General features: G+C 37.5%; 1 protein-coding gene across 5 annotated transcripts in view; it reads left to right on the top strand.

The window, feature by feature from the left end:
* Positions 1–206: 206 nt before the first annotated feature.
* map4l (microtubule associated protein 4 like) overlaps positions 207–19,143 on the top strand; it is a 126,740-nt gene continuing 107,803 nt past the window's right edge. For all 5 annotated transcript variants that reach the window (XM_088085059.1, XM_088085058.1, XM_088085056.1 and 2 more), the window contains exon 1: positions 207–361. The gene's annotated coding sequence lies outside the window, so the exon portion shown is untranslated. The remainder of the gene's footprint in view (positions 362–19,143) is intronic.

Raw genomic sequence — 19,143 nt, 5'->3', positions numbered from 1 at the left:
GTTAATACTTTGTCTTGGTCTTTAAAAAGACCACCTTACTACCCCCCACCCACCGCCCCAAAGACGAAAAAGAAAAAGAAAGAAAAAAAATGGAGTGAGAGTGTTATGTTTCCGGCAGCTCGTGAAGGCAGCAGCAGCCTGATGCCTGCAGATCCAGAAGATGAAAGGACCCTTTTTTGCTCCGCGGCTCCTGATTGGCTGAGCCGCTTGGGAAAGGGGGCGGGGCTTGTGTCTGAGTCTTGGCACCAGTCTGCTCTGCCAGCAGAGAAAGGTGGAGAGATTTTCACCTTCACACACTCCGGCTGTCACACACATACACACACATACACACGCGCGCTCCGCGAGAGAAACATCGAAAACGGTGAGTAGAGTGACCCATTTTACAATACTTATGTGATTCTGGCGTGTCATCGCGGAGTTATCGTTGTTTACTGTCGCCTCGCGCTGCGCCATCCTCTCGTGCGTTGCTGAGTGAATGATGAAATTCATGCCATATTTATAGGTCTCGTATTTAGGTCTCGCGCCGCAGTAGCGTGGATGCGGGCCTATTTTTGGCTTAATATATGGCGGACAGGCAAATTGACGGAGCGGTGGACGGTGTTTGCCATCACAATGGTGGTAGAGAGTAGTGGGCGTGTGAGGGGGAATCTCTGCCTCATGCAGAGCTCCGTGGATTCGTGTCTCTTTGTTATGGTACTGCCGCAGTCGGGATGGTACACCCCTCTTGCTGAAAAACCACCAGGCTGTAGTAATCCCAGAATATTACTAACATATCCCAACAGGAGCTCATAGTGCTTTTCAGTAACCATTAATGATTGAATAGTGTCCTATGTGCTATTTTAGACTTTGCCTTTGCCTTTAACCCCAATAGTCCTAGATGGGACTACAGTAGCCTATAGATATATATCATTTTTGGTGCTTCTTTGGCTCTATAATATTAACTACAGGAGATTTCTCAATGGCAGCAGGTGCAGCAACAAATTACTTGTGGCCATGTTATATAAAGGCTTTTTTATATGTCACACAGCCTATAAACCAGTTTTAGGACCAGTCTTTGATGTTCTATAGGGGCTAAGCCTGTCGTTATACAATGATACCCTCCCTCCCCACTCTACACACACATACACAGCTACACACACTGCATCCTCTGTCTCAGTGTGGATTAGTACACATTGTTCTATCTATGCTCATGTCTAACGCTCTCTGGCTGTGTCTGCTTTTGGTCTTCTGTCTATTTTGGATGTGAAATTTAATGTTCTGTGTTTTGGGATGGAAAATAAATCGTAAACTCATTAATAAATGAGCTACTTCAGCACAGACGGGCTGTATTGTAGTAGGAGAATCTTAATTCTCCCCTTAAAGAAACAGGAGCTGTAAAGTTTGGGTAAATGAGTTCTGTAACTGCTTGTTGCAACATTTTACGTAAAGCTGCATGATGTTTGAACCCAAGACACTTGGCTGCACCAGTACATCAAACAGACACATGCAGGAGTCATGTTCTTTAGCATATTTCTTGTTTCCACCGCCTGGTTCGGCTCGACCCAACTCACATTTGGTATTAAGTCCTCCAGATAGTAACCATGGATGTATGAGGAGAACTGGACATAGCCTCAGAGGTGGGGCCGGAGCTTTATGACAGTTACTCAGTCACGCAATGTGGCAAAAAAGTTCATCATGTGACACACCAAGAAGTTGTAATTCTGGTTTGGCCACTCAGGCAAGTTAGCGTCAAAGCCTGGCACTGTTCCTGGGGGCTTCATAGTACCCCCTCAGTGAAGGCAGGATTGTAGCTGACCGTCATTGAAACACATCATTTTCTCAATACTTTCACTAGCAACCAAACAGAAGAATATCTTCACTTTGCCAGTTTTATCAATAAAAATTACAACAACTGTTGACAGTAGCTTGGCTATTTAAAAATGGCAGGTTTGTGCGAGATGTGTTCTGCAAGTGATGAATCTCTCTGATCAATCGGTGGTCTGCAGTGTTTTAACTCATGTTCTAGTGTAAGCTTAGCCCACTTGGAACCTTAACTGAGGTGGTACCCCCAAGAAAGTATGAGGCACTATCCACAACTTTTGCTAATGTAAAATCAAGAAAGACTGAGTTTAGTAGAGTCGTACCATGCTGTAGAAATTTGGCATTATACAGTTATTTTAGACTGGCATGTTTGGTATTTGTCAAAAGTTTGCGGTCTAGACAGGAATTTGAAATAATGGTCTGGATCTGCTGGTGGCTCCTATAGAGTTGAAGAGGTCAGTCATTTTTCTTGCAGTCTTTGTATGTGTTTATTTGGGCCAGTTAGACACTTTTTGTCTCTCCAGTTCTGTCTACCGGTCACCTTGTTACTGCCTGTCTATGCTTCTGTCACTCATATGCCACACTGTGTTTAATAAATGATTCATTTGAATTTATTGTTTTATACTACTACCAGCCATAGACTTCATAATTGGTATTAAGTGGTTGTTTTTATGTTCTTACTTTTGATGAGGTGATAGCAGGTAGTGGAACAGGTTGGTTACTAATGGAAGTTGTCTGATTGTTTTCCCGGCTGGTTCTAGACACATGTTTAGGTGTCTCTGAGCAAGAGGCTGAACTCACTATTATTACTCCAAGTGTATATGTATGGAAAAATAACGTCATTAAGTCTCTGAATCAGATAATGAATACTGTTTGTCCAACAAACACTTCAAAACTCTTAAATATCCAACTTACTGCAATGTAGCATTGAGAAAAGCAGCATTTGAGTAGTCCAAACCAAAGAAGGTATTTTTTCTTGTAAAATATGAACTCATTATCAAAATAGTCACAGATTAATTTTCTGTCAATCGACTAATTAATGAATAGTATCATCTGCAGACATGGAGAAAGATGTCACAGTTAAATTTTACTGTCTTTGAAAATCAGACCACTTTGCTTTATTTGGCTCATAATATGAGACAGTGTTGGGGCTGTACAGTTTTGAGTCTAAATCAAAGGCTTATTGAAATAAGATTTGGATTTTGATCAGAGAAAAAAAAAACAGGAATGGAGATTTTCCCAGTATTCGCCCCGTGATGGTGCATAATCTATATAAACAGTTATCTGCATATATATGCAGAACCTGAAGGCAAGGGGAAGATTTTAGTATTGGAAACATTGTGGTTTCTGTTTGTAGCCCAAGTAGTATTAATTAAGTCCAGAGCGAAAGAGACCGAATGCATGTAATCTCAGGAACAGATTGGCCATCGTCAGATGACAGTTTTGCTTTTTATTAGCTTTTTTAAAGATCTACATATGCAGGTATCTCTCTATAAAGCCAAAATAACTGGTGCCTGAATACCTGCTGGCACCGGATGCTCCCAGAGGCATAGCGGCTAATAACTGATGGGTCCTGAGATCGGTTGGTAAAGTTCAGGTCAGGTAGCATCTGAAGTCTTACTTCCATGACCTTTAAGCCTGAGTAACTCAACAAAGTCTCTTTTAACAATTTAGCATTGAAGAAACCTTCTTAAACCAATGCGTGGTACCTGCAGACAGCAGGTCCGTTCCTGTCGCAGGCCATTTTACTCCAGTGAAGTGACAGTGTGGTTCACAGGATAGTAAGCAACATAGTTGTGAATGAACACAAAGACGGATACTAAAAGGAAGTAAACATTATAAATGATTTTAATAACAATAAATAGAAAATACTCAATTATGGCTTTTGAAATGGAAGATTTTAGTTTTATTAATCAGTGAAAATAACAATAACCATAAAATGAACAATGCTCAATTTCGAATGAATTCTTGCTGTGTTGACTACAGACTAGATCCAATACTCATAATAATACCAATACTTTCCGCCTTCCAGATTTAAGTAGCAGTCCTTCTCAAACAGCAATCTTTTTATGGGTATAATCTTTGTGATAAGTCAGTGAAAGACAGACAGCCAGGAATCAAAAGTGACACAGAGAAAGGATGAAAGAAAGAAAGGATGAAAGAAAGAAAGAAAGAAAGAAAGAAAGAAAGAAAGAAAGAAAGAGTTTAGTAGGTTCCCATATGCACACTTAAAATGCGTAAAGGCTGAATTTCTTGTACTGTTAACATAACAATATGACAAGAATTGTAAAGGAAAACACTATTTTACAACACAGTCAGAATGAGTTGGAGAAGAAGTTTCAAGGTTCAAGAATGTTTATTGTTATTCCAAAAAAAATAGGTTCATGAGAGGGAACAAAACTAAGTACTGAGATCCCACCAACAGCAACAATGAAATAGGACACTAGAATCTAAAACGAGTTGAAGCAACTAATAAATACAATTAAATAAAACAACAGAATCTAAGACCAAGCAAAAATAAAAACAATACAAATTTAACAGTGCAAAAAAGTATTAATCAGTATAAGTATAAATATTCAAGGATTATTGCACCTAAGAAGAACTGCTAGTTACATTGTGTTTATCATCATGGCAACAATGAATTTTTGGTGGACTGCAAATTTTCATGTCGGCATTAGTTTGAAAGGTCTAAATGTGAAAAATCGTCAACAAATTATTTTTTTTGTTTGGTTTTGTTTGCTCCATGCCTGGTATAAAAGGGCATTTAGACAGGAACCATTAGATTGCATACAAATGTTTACAGAACACTGTAAACATTTGTATGCTAACATTTTATCAAGCTAGAGTGCTAGCTCAAAAACTAAAGGGTTTGGGAAATCTGGTGCAATTTCAGCCATCCTGTTTGAAGTGAAGTACAAATTCTGAGGAACTGGGACGTAACCATGGATTCTAAATTGCAGCTCCTTTCCCCAAAAGTTTGAACCATACATTTCATAATAATATAAATTTGGAAAAAGACTGGCTGATGATGCGTAAGACTACAAGCAGGAAGCTTGATGGATTAATGGAGATGTTCTAATGCATGGCTGTTGTGATGATGATGCCATGATTTCTGCTTTAGAGATTGGTGGGATTACATGCAATCCCTCTCAGATTACCAGGCAAGCAGGCAGAAAGTCAGGCTAGCGGTCATCCAACCAGGTATACTCAACATCCTCAGTCCACCGGCCAGGCAGTCAGCCGTTCAGAGTCATCCAACTGGCCAAACATTGACTGTAAAAGTCATTGTACAACACAACAATGTCAGTTTGAGTCAGATAGCATTACAGGAAATGTATAGGCTCTTCAGTCATTCAGTAAATCAGCAAGTCAGCCAGCCAGAGGCAGTGCAATGATGTGATCTAATGGTGTTGTCTCCAAGGCAATCCTAAGCCATAAAAGTAGTTGGTAAAACGTAACATTATGTAACACCTTGGGGTCAAAATGCGAAGATATCTCTCAGTGCCCAATACCAACCTAAGCAATATGAAGGAGATGGTGACTGTGACGGCACCCTACATCCATGACCAGATCTTCCTGTAACAGTAAAGAAACGCTAAATTATAAACCTCATTTAGGAGGAATGGGACAGACGGGAGTGGAAGAGATTTGTAACTAAGGATCAAATACTGTCCCGTGATATAAAATGACCAAGGACTGTACATACAGTGACTCAGCATCTAGCAAAGTCTAAGTGTAATGGTGCAGTTTGCAGTTTGAATTCAAGCTCCAGTGTGTAGGATATAGTGACATTTAGCGGTGAGGTTGCAAACCTGAATTCACCCTTGTGCAAAGCGTGTAGGAGAACTTTAGTGGCCAACAGGAAAATGAGACATGCCCAATCTAGAGCCAGTGTTTGGTTTGACCATTCTGGGCTACTGTAGAAAACACTGAGCAGACTCTGTGGTGTAGGACTTGCTTTGTAGGTCAATCTAAACAGCTCATTTTAAGGTAATGGAAACCTAAAATTATTCCTATTTTCAGCTGATTAAACACTAAAGAAAACTTGGTTATGGATATTAGGATATTACATACCATTTCTGCCAATAGATGTTCCTAAATCTAAAAACAGTGATGTTGAATCTCTGACAAAATAAAATCGGAAACAGTGCAGTAAACTCAGGTGCATCTAAAGTACCCGCCATATTATTTGAGTCTTTGATACTGCTACATCGTGAACAACAAATCTATGTTGAAATCATAGAAATTGACATAAGAAACCATGTTCTTTTTTGAGACTTTGGACATGGTAAATAAACTTGCATGGTAGCTGATCAGTGCTGTATTGATTCATATCAATAATGACCTGATGATGCTTTACTGTCCTGGTAACAAAAAATATTTTCACCATCGTCTACCATTTTCTTCCCGTCTGCAGATACACTGTGCACAAGCTGAGATCCCATTTTGTTCAAAGCTAAACAGTAAAAGAAAAATGTAAAAGCTTGTCTCAGAAGTAAAGACACCAAGCATGTGGAACTATTCAATTTCAAACAGATTTAGGATTTTATTTGTTTGACTTTTTGAATCGTTTTCAAGTAACTTGAATAAAACCATAATTAAAACAGCATGACATCAAACATGAGTTTAACAACATGATTTGTAAAAAAAAAAAAAAAAGTTTTTATGTAGGACCCTCTTAAATGACTACCTGTGGTTTCAAGAGACACACTTTATTGCAAACCTGACTGCAACAATTTGCAACAGAAATCGGCTCATTTTCATGCAGTCAAAAACAAATTCTAATAAAAGTATTAAACAAAATAAATTTAAATATTCTATAATAACTAAGAAGTTTAACTGGAGGTAAAATGTTCCAATTTCCAAAGTGTGGGTTGTTTTGGCTTTCTTGCCTACAGACTTAGTGTTCCACCTCACAGATTTCATCAGCCTTTTTTCAAGCTGCAGCAGGCAGCTATTTTCAACAGAGAGGCTCTGATGCACCCACTTTACCTGCTCATAACAGAGCGAACAGACACTTAAAGAGGTGCTGAACTTAGTAGAGCTTCTAGCTGCTAAAGACTAAAGAGACAGCTGTTTAGTTGGAGAGTGTGTATTGTGCTTGGGTCTATCAGTTCAGAAACAACTCTAAATATGATTGTTAATGTTGCTGTGTGCATGCTGGATTTGTATAAATGATTGCTATCTCAAACATTTGCCCAAAAACCTGTAAGTTGATAATTTGTTACACATTGTGTTTTCAGCTATCTCTGCTGCCCCCAAGGGGTTAAAAAAATCAATGCAGCTTTAAAGTCTGTCAGTCTGAAAATAGATGTACCATATGTGAATGCATTTTTAATATCATACACAGCAGATGTTTGTTCATTGTTACTCAGATGTGGAGCATAAATATCTTTTAACTTGAACTAGCCTTTATTGTTCCACTGTGGAGTCCATTAACTTTTCTCTAATGTAAATACATTTTTTCAAGACCTAGATGCACTGGAAAAGCTCATGTGGGAAGACATTTATGGTATTGTGATGCACATATGGTGACAGTTTCAATCTGTTAGAGAGTAACAATGTTGCTGCCAAGGACAGAGAGGGCAAATTGCAGATTGTGTCAGTGCCAAAGTGATAGTCTCACCCCTGCCTGGTAATGAAGACACAGTTGGACAACTTTCCATTGATGCAGTATTGTCTGTTTTTTTTAAGTCTGTTGAACATTGTGAAGTCGGCCTCACGCTGTGCTGACGAGAACATGGGTGCAATCTGTTGCAAGACTTTCAGTGCACTTCAATGCAATAGTAATTTTTAATTCATTATTGATGACCTCAGAGAATTATGTAAGCTATTGAGCTATCTGTTGGAACCTGTTTTTATTGACACAGTGAGATTAATGGGCCCGAAATCCCTGCAAACATTTATCGTGTCTGATAGAATAAATTATCACAGATAGAAAGTAGACTTCCTGCCTTGTGGTTGTATGCCTCTGCCAACCAATACAGCTGCAGTTACAGTTTACATTCACGTCTGTGAAAACATGGATGCTTTACGCACATCTTCATCTGGCAGAAGAACGATACAATCATCAGAGTTTTGAGGTGGGCACCCAAGATTAGTGTCACCAATTCAGTATACCAAATGTCTCCCCTTTTGTTTCTGAGTTATGACATTGATTAATTGCGGAGAAAAAAAGGCATTTTTTTCCCATTTTCTATATAAAATTTGACCTATGACAACTAAATGACCCAATTAGTTCAGTCTTGTGTCCAAGTATGTGCCAAATATGAGGACATTTCCTGAAGGCCTTCCTTAGATATCACATTCACCAGAATGACATGGATTCAGTGTAGGCTTCCTGCAAATCCTTAAAAAGTCTTTAAAAGCATTGCATTGATTCATCTAAAAATAAGGCCTTAATTGGGATTGAACTGATGTAAATTAATGTTTAAAAATTCTAAAAATGCTCAGAAATGGGAAGTAATATTTTATGAATCTTTTTTGACATTATATTGTAAAATTTCAAAGTAAATGGTACAATCTTTCTTTTTTTAAATAATGATAATTAAAAAAAGCTACATATTTTAATAAATTCCTTTTCTTAAACACATCATGATGGGATTCAAATAGTGGAATTTCGGATGCAGATTGACAAGCTCAAAATTAACTGGCTAGAAATGCCAGATATCTTCCACTTCTGACAATTCCTGACATTGCATTGAAAAAGCTCAAAATTTATGTTACTTAAGAATAATAATGATAATTTACCGAATGCCTCTTGCATTAACATCACCAAGGGGTCATGTTTTATGTTACAATAAATGTTGGAAAAACGGATTAGAATTTCCCCTGATTTTAACTAATGAATTTCAGTGTATGTTTTTTCCCCTTCAGTATCAGCTTGTGTGAAGCTGGTCTTTAATTTTAATTCCAAATGCCATTAAAAAGTCACACTTGCCTTCAGATGCAGGAGCCCTGATGGTGATCTCGCCTGGTCAAAAAGTGAATCACCTTTGAGAAAATGAAACCCCTCTAACAAAGTTTACTCTCTAACACACCACTCTTGCTTGATGAGACAGACCCTAGCATTACCAAGGACCGCTTCACTGACTCAATCCAAACAACAAAGCTGTTTCTGGGACAACATTGTTTTAGGAGTGGGTGCCATACACCACAGGTTTGAGCTTAAAATAGACACATTACCCAGAAATACACCTGGGAACCAAGCTGTTGGTGTTGGACCAGCCTGATACTCATTGGAACTAAACAGCAATTAATATGTGCCACAATAGCTCCTAAAAATAGGTTAGAAAATTGTTTTTTTTATGTATAATTTGTTTAGCTAAATTTTTCTTTATGTGACAATTCAACTAACTGGGACTTGCATACAGTGCCAAAGTTTTGACATCACATCCAGGTTATTAGAAGAAAGACACTGTAACTCAATGCCATGTCTCATTGAGAGTGTATTTTGTCTTCCATAGGGTGCAGGACTTAGTAGAGCACTGGGTCAAAAACCTTGTTGGCTGGTGAGCCCTTAAACAAAAAGCTGATTATTTGTGAGCCCCTCAGTACAGGTTGCATGAACAGATGTGATCGGCTTAATCGACAAATGATTTTAAAAAGTTTTATGTTTATCAAAAAGATGCCCAAAGAAATAAGTAAGTAAATGATTAATTCCTGAGAAAAAATGCAAAAAATCTAAGGAAAGTCAGAAAAATGCATCAAAAAAATATGTTGATCTTTACTTTCCCATGTTTTTAATAATCACCACTGTACAATCGGTGTATTAGTATGGACTGCAGCACTTGATATAAGGAATCACATCTTTTGTGATTTTAAAGATAAACAATAATTTGATTGTGGAAGTTCACTCCCGGCCTTGGGACAGTATGTGACAAAATAGTCCCAACTCACAGATCCACATCTTCTGGACATCATCACAGATCGACGCTGTGAGAAGTAGTTGAGAGCTCAGAAGAAGCCAGAAAGAGCTAGAATAGTTTTGTCACAGCCGCCACTTTGTGTGCATTTTAAAAGCTATTGCTCCCATAAAGGTTTACCAACACAACATGTGAGCATACTTAACAATAACAGAACTGAGTCTTCATTATCGGCGATATCTGCCAGTGTTTTTTTTGTCTTTTCCAGCTTACAAGCTGATGCCTTCTCATTCCTGTGACCTCACAACATTTCTTTTTGGCTGTACCTCAAGAATTCTTTTGCTAATTATGACAAAAGTTCAAAAAATGTATAATAGGATAAAATCCTTTTATGATGACATTTTATATTCAAAAAGGTCAAAGTTTGAATTCACTGTGACATCATAATGTTTAGAAAAACACTCTTCTGGCTATTGCTCAACGCTATAACTCAGGTACACAAGGGGAGGTATCTGGTCAGATCCTGAATTGGTGACAATAATCCTGAAACTGTGCTGATTGTGTAGATATTCTGTGCTATCGGCTTGAGGATATGTTTTAGAATGTGTAGCATTTTTGCAGCAACATCCATAATTAGTACTGTTAAGCGATTTAGCCAGGTACGAGTCTGGATGGGCGTGGATGTAAACTGTAACTGCAACTTCATGGTTTTGCAGAAGCATTTAACTGCAAGATGGTAATTGTAGTTTCCTTTAATTTTGACCATTCTAAACTGCAAAAATCCATTTTGTTAGTGCACTCTGTAAATGACCTCAAACTTAATTTGGTATCATATACAATATTATATAAAATATATACATCTACAAAATACACCAATACCTGCACTGAGTTGATATTGGTGATTATTATACATAAGAACATACTCATTTCTACCTAGCTTTTTTTCTTTTCAAACATAGGGTTCTTTCTGTACCCCTTGCATGATTAGAAGGAGTAACTGATAAAAAGTAGGCATTTATACCTGATATTTATGTTCCTATTGGAATTAAATAAACCAGTTAATGCCAAGCAAACACAGTGCAGTGGCATTTTAACTTTAAAAGCAGCCCTCACTGACCTGACTGTAGGTTAGAGATGCAGTGAATGGATCAAACGGAAAGTTCAGAGGAAACAACAAAGGTCGTTCTCTCCTGCTGAGGGAAGAGGCTGAGATTCAGATCAGACCTGACATCATATTGTACAGTAGAGCCAGGGATAGGATGGGATGGCGGTGTGTCTTTTGTCATCCTCCTCCTCCAGAGAGCTTCCATCAGTGTGTGTTTGTGGTTTGAAACAAGCAAAGGTCTTCTCTGTCCCGCTGATAGCAGTGGCTGAGATTCAGATTAGACCTGACATCAGACAGTACAGTAGAGTGAGGGAAGGATAAGTACAAAATGTCCCCTTCTATTGATTGTCTTTAAACATGGAGCCTGTGCACAGACAGCAACAAGCGATCAGTTTATTCGCAGGGTTCAAGGTAGATGTAACAGATCACAGTTCACTTTGTTACTGCTCTGGAATAGATTGTACTTTTAGTCTTTAAAGACAATGCAGATTCGCATTTATGGGAAATCCTGTTAGCATATGTAGGTGGTTGGGGTCAAAGGAGCATAGGACTTTCAGCCAGGATATTTAGTCAACACTGAGCATTTTTAAGTTCATACATAGTGTCATTATGTCGTCACGTCACGTCATGCTAGGAATGCGACTTTCTAAGATGTCATGGTACTAGTTTCCAAGACCATTTTTTTTTCACAAGAGATTTTTCACACTGAGATGTTCAACAATTTAAACAACCAATGCACTGTCAGATGTTCGTCAAAAAAAGTATGTGAATGGTGAATGCTTCTACTAAATATTTAATTGATTGCAGGCAGTAGAAACAAGTATTTCTATATTTCTATAGTCAATATATACTGTCTCCTTATACGTCGTAATTCTCATGGATAAATTGTAAATAAACATGGATAAATTTACTCAACTGAGGGGAAAGAAATGTTGAGAAAAGTCATATATGAAAGATTTAGAGTTGTCTAAGACATGATGCCACATTTTGTAGGTACAGGCGTTGTAGTAGGTTACTGCGTGTATGGCAAAACATGATGATGAAATCAAAGTTGAAATTCCACAAAAGTTCATTTTCTACTAAAATTATGCAGTTTAGTAATGGTGTATATTATGTGAATGCATGTACTGGGGAAAGGATAACAACATAATGTATATGTAGTACACCACAGTACAATATAGTGTAGATCAACAAGATTGAGGGAATTGCATTGCAAATGTGTGGTGTCTGTTTAACTCTATTTTACATGAGTATTGCATCCAATTAGGCCCAATTTTTTGATTAATCAGTTCAGTGCCTTTAAAGACTTTTTAAGGATTTGCGGGAACCCTACATTGCATCCATGTCATTCTGGTGAATGCGATATCTTAAGAAGGCCCTTTAGTATGTTATCTCAAATTGGCACCTGTTCCACGTCATTTTCAAGCTCTACAAATCAAAGTCCAAATACAGTTCTTGGGTATGACTCATCATCAGCTACATGTGTTTCTATAAAGATAAATATGTTTAAATATTGATATGTGTATTCCAGTTCATTAACTTTATATAAGGTGTCCTGAGCTGCAGTAAGTAGCAAAATATACCATATTACCTTTTAAATTGTAGGTCTTGCCCTAGGAAACATTGAGCAAAGGACATTGACTTATTACATTTCCTTTCCAAAGGACACATGTAGCCTTTAGCTGCTTCCATCTGCTTCTTTTTGCATCCTTTTCTGTGTCCTTTGTTCATGCTGTCTCTCCTCCCACACTCTCCTTTACATAAACAACACGAGCACTTTTGCTTGAATACTGTTGCAGTGTGGGGAACTGGGAGTTCTAGAGTGGTGGAAAAGGTACTCAGAGTGCTCAATTAGCAACAATAGCAACACCATATTGTATAATACAAGATTAAAATAAACACTGGTAGACACACAACATTACCAGGAAGGATGCTCTCAGCGCACTTTGGCTGATTCCGTTAATCTCAAGATAACGCGCAGTTTTTTTTCCCCATCGACCAATCGATTGGTCAAAGACTAGAATATCAGTCAACCAAAACTTTCTTTGGTTGAAAGAAGCCCATGTCTGCAGTGTGATGACTTTGGCATATGTGTTTTTGAAAAATAGAAAACTACTAGGAGTCTTTCTCTATGCACAATAATATTGATCAACATGTTGATTTCTGCCAATTTCACAAAACAATGTTTTTTTTTTAATCATTATATTTTTGCTTTGTAAAAGTGCTTAAGCTAATACTGTGTTCCTAGCAAAAAGCAATAGTTGTGTCTGTGCATCTTTACCGTTATTATTGAGCTACATTCAATACTGCTGTTAAATGATGTTATTCCACATAGATTGCCCTGAAGTTTTAGGAAAAGATTGTGGTTTAGGTTCACATGAAACATTTCTTCCAGAAAGGACTCTATGGCAGAAAAAACATATACCATGTGCTGTTTTTTGTTAGTGGATTTAATTTAGAGTGAACTTTAATGCACTTAACTGGTGACAATTACTTATATATTACTTATATATTAATTATTCATATGCACGTGATGATTTAAGCTTTTATGGCCAAATGCAAAAAAAAAAAAGGTTTCAGCTTGTTCTGTAACAGATTGTGTTAAATGGTCATATCATGTCATACCAATCACAGACCCCCAAGTTGAATTGAATCGAAAACGTATTGTGACAAACTTTGTGTTATAAGCAAATATTGTATAATTGTCCAAAGAACTGATTTAACATATCATGATGACATTGGTGATTAGGTCTGCAACAATGAATCAATAAAATCGATTATAATCGATATTAAATGTGTTTAAACGTGTTGTGCGATTATTACTCACTGTTTCTCTAGCAGCACTTGTCAGGCGCATCTCAGCTTTGTGTCAGCTGCAGCACATGTAGAGAAACGGTGGCTCGCCGATTTATCACGCGTGACACGATAATCTGTTTTTGAGCAAAGTGATAGGAGAAAAATGCCTATGTTAATATTATTCCTATTTTATTTTTTCTTTAAATCTGATTAATCAGTTAATCAAAAAAATAGTCGACTGATTTATCGATCATCAAAATATTCGTTAGTTGCAGCCCTACTGGTGATTAAAACTCCTAGCTATGAAAGTGGCATGGACACTAGACATTCAGTTACTGGTACATCCCTAATTTGGAATACAGTCTTGTTTTTCAATACCATCTTTAATACAGGCGCTTCTCTTTCTATTAAACTCATTGCATGTAGTGCACAGCATGCACCACCAGAGCTCAGTCTCTGGTCTCTACTGGTGGAACAAGCAGATGAGGTGAAAGACACAGCGACACCTAGTGGTGGAGGGATATGTTACAGGACTGTGAACAGCCAACAGCCAGCACGCAGCGAGAGACTGTGGGAAATAATGGCAAGTTTTCCACATCTAACTTGGTGAATTAAGGATTTATTTTGAACTGGAGAACTGAGCTGGAGCTGGTAATTGTTGGAACAGAGGACTTACTAACTAGATTACCAGCAAATGTAACCAAGTTTGGGTGTATTTTTGGGTGTAAGTTGTATTTTGTTTCTGTTGAGTTTGAGATGGTTATGGTGAGTTAATGAGGCATTAAGCCTCGTCAGTCTTGTGTGACCAAGAGAAAGTTTATTTCATAAAGTTTACAGTTGTATTTCTCTGTATTATAAGGAGTATTTGAAATTACTTTTCTTAACTTTTTGTGGGTTTCTTTTGTGTATTTATTAGTCTAAAAAGCTGAAAGTGAGTAGCACACTTGCCATCAGGAGGTTGGGGTGTTAGCACTGCTCTCTTACACCATTATATATCGTATATCCCGTTGAGATTTCAGGGAGGAATGAAGGTATGAAATACTACATACTGCCTAAGCCTAATATGAATGTGTTTCCAAATAGAAATGAAAAAAAAATTGTTGTCCTTTAACCAAACACCAATGAAAACATGCAAACAAACAGACATGAGATCACGCTCGGACGCTTGGAGCTGCAGTGTAAACAGTCAGAGGGGTGAAATGATTCAAAGATACAATACCATTCACAGCAGATTCTGTACTGATCTCACTTTACCTCCATTGTTTGGCCTCCTTCAGGCTCGTCGGAGTTCTCTCCATCTCATCTCCTGCTTGCACACATGATTTTCTTGATCATCTCTCACTTTGAAACGCAGCACAGAGCCGCATGTGACAGATTTGCGCAGTTAGTCATCAGTCTGTTGAATAAGCTGACTGTCTGCACCTTTCTCTCATGTACTGACGCCATGTGTAAATGTGTGTGCATGTATGTGTGTTGTGTGTGTGTGTGTGGATAGGTTGACACAGTGTGTTGTCAGCAGTAATCTAAACTGCTGCTCATCAGAGACACACCGTGCGTATGTGTGTGTGTGTGTGCACGCGCGCAAGTGTGTGTGTGTGGTCGTGCGTGTGTGTGTCGGAGCTTGTGCCCATCAAGAAGGAGACAGCGAGGAGCTGCTGAGTCACCATGGCGACTGGCTGGGCAGCCATGACAGGATTTTGTTAACACTTTAGATTCCAAAAGTCTAGAAACATCTCAGAGTTACAGCTTTGGTTGTGCATTTCATTTTATTTCCCTCTTTGTCTTTCATTTTTAGTCATGGAGAGGGATTATTTTCTCATTCATACCATACATAGAGACTATTTACATCCTCTTATCACACAGAAATCCAGTCATCAGTTTCATATCCTTGTTGTAAAAAGACAACAACGGTAGAAAAGCAAGCCGGTGCTGGTCCAGCATGTCTGTGGGTTTAAACTGATTCGACTGACATGACGGTAACTTCCAGAGTCGATATTACTGAGTTGCTAATGGACTCGCAGACACATTTCAGCTGCTTACACTGTTAGCTCCTAACTGCATTAGACTAGTCATTTATCTAGTACGTGTGCTGGCCTTGTCATTGACATTGAACTCGTTGACACTGAAAGGGGCAGTATGTAATTTTAGGAAGTGCTCTTGTTTTGCATCTAAGCTCATTTCACTGATTTTCACATATGATTATAGTTAAGAGCAAACAACACTAGTTCCTAAAATCTTGGACTCTTCCCTTCAGTGTTTCCCACAGAATCATAATTGATGTGTGGTGTAAGCTACTGTTGTAGTACTTCGAGATCAGTCTTGGTCTCGAGATCGGTCTTGAGACCACTTTTAGGAGGTCTCGGTCTTGTCTTGGAATCAAACACATTTTGACTTGGTCTTGTCTCGGCCTTGGACATAGTGGAGTCTGGATTTTTAATTGAGACTGTTCAAGACCACAACAGATTTATTTGTTAACATAATTACTGTTATTGGATGTAAAACTTCCTTCTTCAAATCCAGCCAATCATGTAAGCAATTTGTAGTATGCTACAAATGCTGCATTTGGTAGTATGACTTAGTCTCGGTCTCCCTTTTAAGTCTTGATCATGTCTCAGTCTTAGCACACTCGGTCTTGGTCAAGTCTTGGTCGTGGTTAGTATGGTCTTGACTACAACACTAGTGTTAGCTGCTGTTGAAGGAGTGAGGTGTTTTTTTGATTCTGTGAACACAGCTCTGGCAAAACTCGTCATGGGTTCTTTTTTCAAGTTTGAATCGTGGTGAATAATTGATCTGTCGATCAGGTCAGAGCTGATCAGATTAATGGGGTAAAAGAGCTGCTGCAGTCAAGTGAAACCAGATTTTTAGATGCTGCTATGAGCAGTTTCACTTTGACTGCTGCTGGTGTTCTGTTGCTCTGTCTGTGTTGCTCTGCGGTTCAAGAGTGTGGTGCAATGAATAACTGAATATATAGATTGTAATAGCACTCCTTATGAGTAGTCCAGTTTCATATATATAAAATCAATATGTTGCTGCAGATGTTTTAATCGTGGTGGGCTGCCACAAATAAATGAATGTTTTGGAAACTCTGCCCTTAAAGTTGCACTAGAAAGATTAGCACATAAAATGTTAGGCCATTAAACTAAATCGGACCCATACATGGTCTCCGACATGCCAGTTTTAGTAAGTTAGCAGTTGCTTAATTACATTTCGCAGACACAGAACAAAGTTTGCATTTTTTTTATTGAGAGTCATGTTTCTGTCCACCTGCTCATTCAGAACAAGATGCCTTGTCCCCATCTTACATCGCTTAGAGTCACTGGTGTTTGAAAAGTGTCAGAAAAGGTTTTGTCAAAAAATGCTAAAAGAGAACTACAGAGAGTTGTAGTTATTAACCGTATTTATAAAGCAAAGCTAAGGCAGTAAACCCCAGAGTTAATAAAACAATTGAAGTTAGTCAATAATGCTGAACAAAGGCCAGACAAGAGTTAAGGCAGAATTCAACTGGAGATTTGAGGCAGAAACATAATAATAATAATAATAATAATAATAATAATAATAATAATAATAATAATAATAATAATAATAATAATAATAATAATAATTTCTTTAAAAAAGGCAGGATCAAGACAGAATAAAAAAGATAAGTAAAAAGATAAATTTGAAGTAAAAATCAAAAGACAAAATAAAAAATTAAAAGACAAATTAGGGAGAGATGAACTGTGATGATAATTCTAGGTGGGTTCATTACTGCAGGTGACCCTTTACATCTTATACCTGGTGCTTTGTTAAAATCAAAATATTGATTATTGCAGCTTTAAGTTGTCTGGATTTTTTAAATGAAATCTTTCAACGAAGTATCAGTAGGAATATTACCAGGTACTTAATAAGAGTATTTGTCAGAAGCAATAGTCAGCCTGCTCTGCCTCAGCTGCATCCATTGGTGATGTTGCAATACATATATAAATATCTTGGTAGGTTTCCCTGTGTTTTACATCCATTTTGGCATCACTGGTGACCTTATGACACATTCTGTGCTTCATCTGATACATATCCACTATCAGCAGTCTTATATTAAATAGCTCAGCACTCGCTCTTTAAAGTTGCAGTTCAGCTGGTTTTAGAGGTGAACTAGAAATTTTCTACATATAGTTTTACAGCTAAACTGTTACAACACTTTACTTCAGAGTTATACCCACAAAGGTAGAGCTATAGCTCCCTGAGGTACAGCGTAGATGGATTTTTAATTATTACATTCAGAACTTTTAGATTGTGCATAAAACCTGACCTTTCTGACCTTTTCAAGTAATAATGCCCCTATTTGCCCCTAATGTCCCTATTTTTAAGCAATGACATGGAGAGAAATACAAAAACATTTTAAGTTTTTTTTTGTTTTTTTTTCAGTAATAGAAATTTTTAGCAAAACTGCCCAGTTACAGGTTTACTTGTAACTAACTAATTAATCAATTGCCAATGAATTGTTCTCATCCCTAGTTACCAGTGATCCAAACTAAATGCCCAGTTGATGAAACATTTATTTTTGGATGACACGAGCACAAACGCACCATGTTATTCTGTCCCACCCACTCACTCTCTGTGTGTTCTCGTGTTTCGGTGCCTCTTTATCTGTTCACCTGTGTGTGAACCCTCCAGTAGGCTGAACAACAGAAGAGAAAGCTGCAGTGTTGGCCGCTTGCTGTCCTTCAGTGATTTCGGAGGCGCTGAGATGCTGAAAGTGCTGCTAAAGCAGTGATGTGCTTCACTGTTGGTCAGGCCACGGGGCTGGTCGCACATTAATTTATAATGATCATACTGAGCTGGAAAAACTCTCCCACTTTACATAATACAGCTCTCATATAATCTAGCCATAAAGACGCTCTGGTGGTGACTAACACTACTGTAAAGAGCAGAATATATTAATATTAACATGAATATGAAACCAGTCAGAAATCAAATTTTATAGCGTCGCAGTCGTGTTTTCTAAGCTTAGCAGAGATTTATGATTTGATTCTTTATTACAGAGAAAGAAATATCACAGCAATGTGCTGTATATAGTATGCGCTTTATAATATAATGCCATCAGTTGTTTGGTTGCTACTGTTATTTTAGTGTTTTTACTGTCATATCCATTAGCAGTTTATTACTGTAATTGATTTTTACAATATACCACTTCTAATATGGAGGACTGAAACTGACAAAACCAAAAATAAATAAATAAGTGTGTCAATAAATAAAAAAAAATGCCAAAAATAACAATATTTATTTAATTTCCCATTTAATTTTCCATTTTATTGATATTTTCATATTTATTTGCTTATTTTTTAATTTATTATTTTCCACATTTATTTATTTATTTTTGATTTTGTCAGGGTAGACTGAAGTCTGACTTAACTAAAAGAAAAAAATACTGTATCATACCATAAGATTGCAAAGTAGTTCACTGTAAGTATGTAATCAATTTTGGCCACAAAAGCATCAACATTTACAGTATTCAGTTGTTTTTATGGAGAACAGTACATTACTTCATAGTATTCTCTGTAATTTTACAGCCATTTACAGTGTACATTTTCAGGGACTAAC

Source organism: Plectropomus leopardus, chromosome 12, assembly GCF_026936395.1.
Source record: "Plectropomus leopardus strain MGB_pleo_1.0 chromosome 12, ASM2693639v1, whole genome shotgun sequence".
NCBI classification, from domain to species: Eukaryota; Metazoa; Chordata; class Actinopteri; order Perciformes; family Serranidae; genus Plectropomus; species Plectropomus leopardus.
The sequence above is the reverse complement of the archived record's forward strand: the minus strand, read 5'-3'. Positions and strand labels throughout refer to the sequence as shown.